Below are 9,531 nucleotides of genomic sequence, written 5' to 3' on the forward strand. Positions count from 1 at the left end.
ATGTGCAGGAGCCATGCACATGGTCAATTGAGTCCAGTTCTAAGGCTTATTCTTGGCCAAAGGCGTAGCATCAATTCCTATCAATGGAATAGGATACTGCAAGGGCTCCAAGAAAAAACCACAGCGCCTGGCAAACTTCAAGTCCATCAAATTCAGGGCAGCGCCTGAATCCACAAATGCCGTTACAGAATAGGACGACAGAGAGCAAATCAGAGTAACGGACAAAAGAAATTTAGACTGTACCGTACCAATGGTGGCAGACCTAGCGAACCGCTTAGTGCGCTTAGGACAATCGGAGATAGCATGAGTGGATTCACCACAGTAAAAACACAGCCCATTCCGACGTCTGTGTTCTTGCCGTTCAGCTCTGGTCAAAGCCCTATCACACTGCATAGGCTCAGGCCCATGCTCAGAGAATACCGCCATATGGTGCACAGCTTTGCGCGCACGCATGCGCCGATCGATCTGAATGGCCAAAGCCATAGACTCATTCAGACCAGCAGGCGTGGGAAATCCCACCATGACATCCTTAAGGGCTTCAGAAAGACCCTTTCTGAAAATTGCCGCCAGGGCACATTCATTCCACTGAGTAAGCACAGACCACTTTCTAAACTTCTGACAGTACACCTCCGCTTCATACTGACCCTGACACACAGCCAGCAAGATTTTCTCTGCCTGATCCACTGAATTTGGCTCATCATAAAGCAATCCAATCGCCAGAAAAAACGCATCAACATCACGCTATGCAGGATCTCCTGGCGCAATGGAAAATGCCCAGTCTTGAGGGTCACCACGTAACAAAGAAATAATGATTTTTACTTGTTGAACGGGGTCACCAGAGGAGCGGGGTTTCAAAGCTAGAAACAGTTTACAATTATTTTTGAAATTTAAGAACCTAGATCTATCCCCAGAAAATAAGTCAGGAATAGGAATTCTAGGCTCTAACATAGGATTCTGAACCACAAAATCTTTAATGTTTTGTACCCTTGCATTGAGATGATCCACACAAGAGGACAAACCTTGAATGTCCATACCTACACCTGTGTCCTGAACCACCCAAAGGTCTAGGGGAAAAGAAAGACAAAACACAGTGCAAAGAAGAAAAAATGGTCTCAGAAGTTCTCTTATCCCTCTATTGAGATGCATTAATACTTTGGGCCAGCTGTACTGTTATGACCTGGTGGTTAGGAGCACCCGGAATGACCTGATAATTAAACCTCATACAGGACGAGCTCTGGGATGTGGGAGCTCTGCACCGACTCACGGTGCGGAGGGGCCACTCTACATCCCAGAGCTTCCAGCTAGCAAGACAAAATCATGAAAACCAGCTGGACAAGAAAACAGAACAAAATAAGACAATAAGGAAATTAGCTTCTGCAGGAGAAGGCAGGTCACCAGAGAGATCCAGGAGCGAACTGAACGAATGCAAAAACATTGACAGCTGGCATGGAGTAACGATCTGAGAGGAGTTAAATAGAGCAGCCAACCAAAGGATAAACCACGTCACCTGTGTAAGGAACCTCAGAAGCAGCAGCTTCACTCATAGCCACCAGAGGGAGCCCATAGACAGAACTCGCCGAAGTACCATTCACGACCACAGGAGGGAGTTCGACAACAGAATTCACAACAGGTACCGCTCATTACAGTCATAAATATGCGGCTCCACCTCCCATAGGGGTGGAACCGCATATTCATGATTGAAAATGAGCGGTAACTGTGACCGCTCAATACAGGAAGAAGATGCAGCGCCGGAAGAAGCAGGGACGCAGCGCCAGGAGTAGGTAAGTATACGGGGAGGGGAGCGCTGCGCGATATTTACTTCTCTTCGCTCCGGCGCGCTCCGGCTCCAGCGTCCTCTGGCAGTGACACTCAGGTTAGAGGGCGCGGTGACGTAGTCAGTGCGCACCCTCTGCTGAGCGTCAGTGCTGGAGACGGAGCCGCACGAGGAGCAGGTAAATATTGAAAGCGCCGGCGTCCTGAGCAAGAGAGGTATGTGATTTTTTTTTTTATTGCAGCAGCATTATATATGGCACAGCTTTATAAGGAGCATCTATGGGGCCATAATCAACGGTGCAGAGCAATATATATGGGGCACAGCTTTATAAGGAGCATCTATGGGGCCATAATGAATGGTGCAGAGCTTTCTATATGGCACAGCTTTATAAGGAGCATCTGTGGGGCCATAATGAACAGTGCTGAGCATTCCATATGGCACAGCTTTATGTGGAGCATCTATGGGGCCATAATGAACGGTGCAGAGCATTATATATGGCACAGCTTTATGTGGAGCATCTATGGGGCCATAATGAACGGTGCAGAGCATTCCATATGGCACAGCTTTATGTGGAGCATCTATGGGGCAATAATGAACGGTGCAGAGCATTCTATATGGCACAGCTTCATCATGGCCCCATAGATGCTCCATATAAACGGTGCAAAGCATTCTATATGGGAGTTTTATATGGAGCATCTATGGGGCCATAATGAACGGTGCAGAGCATTCTATATGGCACAGTTTTATATGGAGCATCTATGGGGCCATAATGAACGGTGCAGAGCATTATATGTGGCACAGCTTTATATGGAGCATCTATGGGGCCATAATGAACCTGTGCAGAGCATTATATGTGGCACAGTTTTATATGGAGCATCTATGGAGCCATAATGAAATGTATGGAGCATTATATATGGCACAGCTTTATGTGGATTGTGGAGCATCTATGGGGCAATAATGAACGGTGCAGAGCATTATATGTGGCACAGTTTTCTATGGAGCATCTATGGGGCCATAATGAAATGTATGGAGCATTATATGTGGCACAGCTTTATATGGAGCATCTATGGGGCAATAATGAACGGTATGCAGCATTATATGTGGCACAGCTTTATATGGAGCATCTATGGGGCAATAATGAACGGTATGGAGCATCTATTTTTATTTTTGAAATTCACCGGTAGCTGCTGCATTTCCTACCCTAGGCTTATACTGGAGTCAATACGTTTTCCCAGTTTTTTGTGGCAAAATTAGGGGGGTCGGCTTATACTCGGGTCGGCTTATACTCGAGTATATACGGTATTTTCAGTTGTTTTTCACTTTTTTGTTAAGTATATAATTCCACATTTGTTAATTCATAGTTTTGATGCCTTCAGTGTGAATGTACAATTTTCATAGTCATTAAAATACAGAAAAATCTTTAAATGAGGTGTGTCCAAACTTTTGGTCTGTAATGTACACTGTGGTCTAATTACTATGAACGAGATGAAATGTTATATTTAAGTATATGCTTGCTTAAAGGATTGAATGACAGACCATTCGGATAAACAACTAGTGATAAAGATGAAAAACCGAACAAAAAGGTCATGACAAATGGTAGGACAAAAATTGAAGGTATAAAAATATATAACGTTTATTGAGACCAACAATAAAGGAAAAGGTAAGCTAATAATTGCACTATCAACACATAGAAGAATCTGCAACCACAAGAAACCACAATTGTAAAAAGGAAAGTGATCACAAAGGAAAATTGATAAATGAGTGGTACAAGGTCGGCATATCTACAGTGGGTATGGAAAGTATTCAGACCTCTTTAACCCCTCTCTGACCTTAGACGTACCATCCCGTCGAGGTGCCCTGGCCCTATCTGACCCTCGACAGGATAGTACGTCATAGCGATCGGCCGCGCTCACGGGGGGAGCGCAGCCGATCGTGGCCGGGTGTCAGCTGCCTATTGCAGCTGACATCCGGCGCTATGTGCCAGGAGTGGTCACGGACCGCCCCCGGCACATTAACCCCCGTCACACCGCGATCAAACATGATCGCGGTGTGCCGGCGGTATAGGGAAGCATCGCGCAAGGAGAGGGCTCCCTGCGTGCTTCCCTGAGACCCCCGCAGCAACGCAATGTGATTGCGTGGCTGCAAGGGTCTCTTACCTCTCCTTCCTCGCTGCAGGCCCGGATCCAAGATGGCCGCAGCATCCGGGTCCTGCAGGGAGGGAGGTGGCTTCACAGCGCCTGCTCAGAGCAGGCACTGTGAAGCCTGCAGCTGTGCATGTCAGATCGCTGATCTGACACACTGCACAGCAAGGTGTCAGATCAGCGATCTTACACTATAACATGATGCCCCCCCCCCCCGGGGCAATGTTATAGTGTAAAAAAAAAATATTCCAATGTGTAAAAAAAAAATTAAAAAAAATCCCCCCCCAAAAATTATATATATTGTTCCTATAAATACATTTCTTTATCTAAATAAAAAAAAACAATAAAAGTACACATATTTAGTATCACCGCGTCCTTAATGACCCCACCTATAAAACAATATCACTAGTTAACCCCTTCAGTGAACACCGTAAAAAAAAAAAAAAAAAAAAAAGGAGGCAAAAAACAACGCTTTATTCTCATACTGCCAAACAAAAAGTGGAATAACACGCGATCAAAAAGACAGATATAAATAACCATGGTACCGCTGATAACGTCATCTTGTCCCACAAAAAACGAGCTACTATACAGCATCATCAGCGAAAAAATAAAAAAGTTATAGTCCTCAGAAAAAAGCGATGCAAAAATAATTATTTTTTCTATGAAATAGTTTTTATTGTATAAAAGCGCCAAAACATAAAAAAATGATATAAATGAGGTATCGCTGTAATCATACTGACCCGAAGAATAAAACTGCTTTATCAATGTTACCAAATGCGGAACGGTATAAACGCCTCCCCCAAAAGAAGTTCATGAATAGCTGGTTTTTGGTCATTCTGCCTCACAAAAATCGGAATTAAAAGCGATCAAAAAATGTCACGTGCTCGAAAATGTTACCAATAAAAACAAGACCTCACATGACTCTGTGGACTCAAATATGGAAAAATTATAGCTCTCAAAATGCTTTTTTGCAATAAAAAGCGTCTTTCAGTGTGTGACGGCTGCCAATCATAAAAATCGGCTAAAAAATCCACTATAAAAGTAAATCAAACCCCCCTTCATCACCCCTTTAGTTAGGGAAAAATAAAAAAAATGTATTTATTTCCATTTTCCCATTAGGGTTAGGGCTAGGGTTAGGGCTAAGGTTAGGGCTAGGGTTAACCCTGCTGTTCTGTTCGGTCTGGGGAGACCTATTTTGAACTTTGGTATTTTTTGGGGTGTTCAAGATGCGGTTCTGAAACTTGTGGTTGATTGACTTAAATGAGGATGGGTCGGTCGGCCACGGGTTTCAGAGCCGCATCTTGAATATTTTAAAGAATATTGAAGTTCAAAGTCGGTCATTTTTGACCAACAGAACAGCAGGGTTAAGGCTACAGTTAGGGTTGGGGCTAAAGTTAGGGATAGGATTACATTTACGGTTTGGAATAGGGTTGGGATTAGGGTTAGGGGTGTGTCTTGGTTAGAGGTGTGGTTAGGGTTACCGTTGGGATTAGGGGTGTGTTTGCATTAGGGTTTCAGTTATAATTGGGAGGTTTCCACTGTTTAGGCACATCAGGGGCTCTCCAAACGCGACATGGTGTCCGATCTCAATTCCAGCCAATTCTGCGTTGAAAAAGTAAAACAGTGCTCCTTCCCTTCCGAGCTCTCCCGTGTGCCCAAACAGGGGTTTACCACAAGATATGGGGTATCAGCGTACTCAGGACATATTGGACAACAACTTTTGGGGTCCAATTTCTCCTGTTACCCTTGGGAAAACACAAAACTGCGGGCTAAAAAATAATTTTGGGGGGGGGGGAATTTTTTTTATTTTTTATTTTTACGGCTCTGCGTTATAAACTGTAGTGAAACACTTGGGGGTTCAAAGTTCTCACAACACATCTAGATAAGTTCCTTGGGGGTCTAGTTTCCAATATGGGGTCACTTGTGGGGGGTTTCTACTGTTTAGGTACATTAGGGGCTCTGCAAACTCAATGTGATGCCTGCAGACCAATCCATCTAAGTCTGCATTCCAAATGATGCTCCTTCCCTTCCGAGCTCTGCCAATGCGCTCAAACGGTGGTTTCCCCCCACATATCGGGTATCAGCATACTCAGGACAAATTGGACAACAACATTTAGTGTCCAATTTCTCCTGTTACCCTTGGAAAAATACAAAACTGGGGGCTAAAAAATAATTTTTGTGGAAAAAAAAATATTTTTTATTTGCACGGCTCTGCGTTATAAACTGTAGTGAAACACTTGGGGGTTCAAAGCTCTCACAACACATCTAGATGAGTTCCTTAGGGGGTCTACTTTCCAAAATGGTGTCACTTGTGGGGGGTTTCTACTGTTTGGGTACATTAGGGGCTCTGCAAACGCAATGTGACGCCTGCAGACCATTCCATCTAAGTCTGCATTCCAAATGGCGCTCCTTCCCTTCCAAGCCCTCCCATGCGCCCAAACGGTGGTTCCCCCCCACATATGGGGTATCAGCGTACTCAGGACAAATCGGACAACTACTTTTGTGGTCCAATTTCTCCTGTTACCCTCGAGAAAATACAAAACTGGGGGCTAAAAATAATTTTTGTGGGAAAAAATTTGTTTTATTTTTACGGCTCTGCATTAAAAACTTGTGTGAAGCCCTTGGTGGGTCAAAGTGCTCACCACACATCCAGATAAGTTCCTTCGGGGGGTCTACTTTCCAAAATGGTGTCACTTGTGGGGGGTTTCAATGTTTAGGCACATCAGTGGCTCTCCAAATGCAACATAGCGTCCCATCTCAATTCCTGTCAATTTTGCATTGATAAGTAAAACGGTGCTCCTTCCCTTCTGAGCTCTCCCATGCACCCAAACAGTGGTTTACCCCCATATATGGGGTATCAGCGTACTCAGGACAAATTGTACAACAACTTTTGGGGTCCAATTTCTACTCTTACCCTTGGGAAAATTAAAAATTGGGGGCGAAAAGATAATTTTTGTGAAAAAATATGATTTTTATTTTTACGATTCTGCATTATAAACTTCTGTGAAGCACTTGGTGGGTCAAAGTGCTCACCACACCTCTAGATAAGTTCCTTAGGGGGTCTACTTTCCAAAATGGTGTCACTTGTGGGGGATTTCAATGTTTAGGCACATCAGTGGCTCTCCAAACACAACATGGTGTCCCATCTCAGTTCCTGTCAATTTTGCATTGAAAAGTCAAACGGCGCTCCTTCCCTTCCGAGCTCTCCCATGCGCCCAAACAGTGGTTTACCCCCACATATGGGGTATCAGCGTACTCAGGACAAATTGTACAACAACTTTTGGGGTCCAATTTCTTCTGTTACCCTTGGTAAAATAAAACAAATTGGAGCTGAACTAAATTTTTTGTGAAAAAAAGTTAAATGTTCATTTTTATTTAAACAGTCCAAAAATTCCTGTGAAACACCTGAAGGGTTAATAAACTTCTTGAATGTGGTTTTGAGCACCTTGAGGGGTGCCATTTTTAGAATGGTGTCATACTTGGGTATTTTCTATCATATAGACCCCTCAAAATGACTTCAAATGAGATGTGGTCCCTAAAAAAAATGGTGTTGTAAAAATGAGAAATTGCTAGTCAACTTTTAACCCTTATAACTCCCTAACAAAAAAAAATTTTTGGTTCCAAAATTGTGCTGATGTAAAGTAGACATGTGGGAAATGTTACTTATTAAGTATTTTGTGTGATATATCTCTGTGATTTAATTGCATAAAAATTCAAAGTTGGAAAATTGCGAAATTTTCAAAATTTTTGCCAAATTTCCGTTTTTTCACAAATAAACGCAGGTAATATCAAAGAAATTTTACCACTATCATGAAGTACAATATGTCACGAGAAAGCAATGTCAGAATCACCAGGATCCGTTGAAGCTTTCCAGAGTTATAACCTCATAAAGGGACAGTGGTCAGAATTGTAGAAATTGGCTTGTTCATTGACGTGCAAACCACCCTTGGGGGTAAAGGGGTTAAATTTTTCACTCTTAGTTTCATTGCAGCAATTTAGTAAATTCAAAAAAGTTCTTTTTTTCACGTTAATGTACACTCTGCACCCAATCTTGTTTTTAACTCTTTTTATTAAAAGATTCCACAGGATAAAAGTTACAAGCATATAATATCATAGTATAATGTCAGAATGATTCAAACATTTACTTTTATCCATTCAATACAATTAAATGAAAGTAAAATCACACTCTCAACAATAGAGTGAACAAATACAGAAAAATCGACAGGTTGGAACATAGTGTATTAGAACAAGTTCCGTCATGAAGCAATGCACTCTCACCTAAATTAGCTAGTTTCTCATCAAAATTTAGAACACGTACCAATTCGGGCCATATCAAAAGTACACTCTTTTAGTCTATGCATATCATATATCACAGTCCATATGTTTGAAGGAACACACATCAGGGCTTGTAATGTGAAGTTGACAAAGTCATGGCATAAATGTGTTAAGGGTGAGTCACACCATCTCTCCCAAATCCTGTGAAACTTCTGGGGACATCCTCTATTTCTATATAATATATTCTCATATGGTATTATATTATTAACACATTTTTTTCCACTGGTTGATAGTGGGAGGCTTCCCCTCCATCCAACTTAGTGCTATTGCTTTCCTAGCTAGGGCCGGCGTCAGCACCCGACGTACCCGAGCAACTGCCGGGGCCCTCAACAAATGGGGGGCCCACTGGTGGCCAGGACACCAGGGAGCCCTGGCTGCTCCCCCAGCAGCTTCGGCACTACTTGAGCTCAGCCATCACTTAAACAAACATGGTCGCGCACAGTGCACTCTGCAGCTGTAGTAATGATACGGCCGGGCAGTCACACAAGCAAAGTTTAAAGGCACAGTGCCGGCCTGACCGCATAATTTAGTAGCAGACACAGCTGCAGAGTGCACTGTGTGCGGCCTTGTCTGACTGCCATCAAACAGCGCGCCCTCAATAACCACATGCCAGAGTAACCTGATGAGCGACAAGCCAGGGGGAGGTGAGTGAGGCTTGTGTCTGTCTGTGTATGCATGTATGATGTGCATATCTGTGTATATCAGTGTGTATGACTGTATATATTTATGTATTTTTGTGTATTTGTCTTCAAATATATGTATGTACATATCTGCGTATTGTGTGTGTGTCTGCGCATGTCTGTGTATTGTATGTGTATATCTGCATATTTTACTGTATGTGTGTGCTGTGCATGTCTCCGTAGTGTGTGTGTGCATGTCTGCGTACTGTATGTGTGTGCATATCTGCATACTGTATGTGTATGTCTGAGTACTGTATGTGTGTATGTCTGCGTACTTTGTGTGTGTGCATGTCTGACTACTGTATGTATGTGCATGTCTGCGTACTGTATGTATATGTAAGTATATGTATTGTATGTGTACATGTCTGCGTATTTTGTGAGTGCAGATATGCCTATGTGAAGGATGAGGGAGAAGGCTAGGCCCTGTGTAGTATATCTATATTTCTCCTCCGTATCTGTGCATCATGAATAGTTGTAAGTGGGCCCACTGAGACTCTTTTGCCCGGGGCCCACAAAAACCTGGAACCGGCCCTGTCCCTTGCAATAAATATAACTTCCCGGAGAAATATCCTATCATAATGCGAAGACAATTCTTCATCCA

This window comes from Ranitomeya imitator, chromosome 3 (genome assembly GCF_032444005.1).
Source record: "Ranitomeya imitator isolate aRanImi1 chromosome 3, aRanImi1.pri, whole genome shotgun sequence".
NCBI lineage: Eukaryota > Metazoa > Chordata > Amphibia > Anura > Dendrobatidae > Ranitomeya > Ranitomeya imitator.